Consider the following 708-nt stretch of genomic DNA (forward strand, 5'->3'; position numbering starts at 1 on the left):
AGGTTTGTAGGACCTTTTGAGATCTTGGAAAGGATTGGGTAGGTAACCTATAGACTGGCTATGCCTCCAGCTTTGTCAAGATTACATAATATGTGTTCACGTATCGATGCATAGGAGGTATGTGTCAAATACGACTCATGTGTTGAGTTATGAGGATCTGGAACTAGAGACAGATTTATCCTATGAGGAGAGGCCAGTACAGATCCTAGATATAAAAGATAAATTCTAGAGGAACAATACTATTCCTCTAGTTAAAGTACTATGGAGGAACCATAAGGACAAGGAAGCAATCTAAGAGTTAGAGTCAGACATGCGGGAATAGTATCCTGAGTTGTTCAGGTAAATTTCGACGATGAAATTTCTGTAAGGAGTGGATAGTTGTAACATCCCAAAATTCATAATAAGGCTTAGTGCCTTGATTAGTGTGTCGGGAGGGCATAGTTGGATCTTTATGTTTATATTATGTGAATATATGAAATATATGAATTATATTATGATATGGCTACTTGTGAATGTTTACGAGTATTAAATGTGCTTATAGCTCCGATTTTGTTAAAAGTGCATTTTTCGTAATTTTGACCCATTAGGATATAATTGTAATTGTATGTGTTATATGTTTGAGACCATATTATTATGTGGATATATTTGAGATATTTGACATAAGTCGGTCCTTTTGAGCAAGGTAGCAGAAAATTCACAACGGGGAAA

The sequence above is a fragment of the Humulus lupulus genome, chromosome 8 (genome assembly GCF_963169125.1).
Source record: "Humulus lupulus chromosome 8, drHumLupu1.1, whole genome shotgun sequence".
Lineage (NCBI taxonomy): Eukaryota > Viridiplantae > Streptophyta > Magnoliopsida > Rosales > Cannabaceae > Humulus > Humulus lupulus.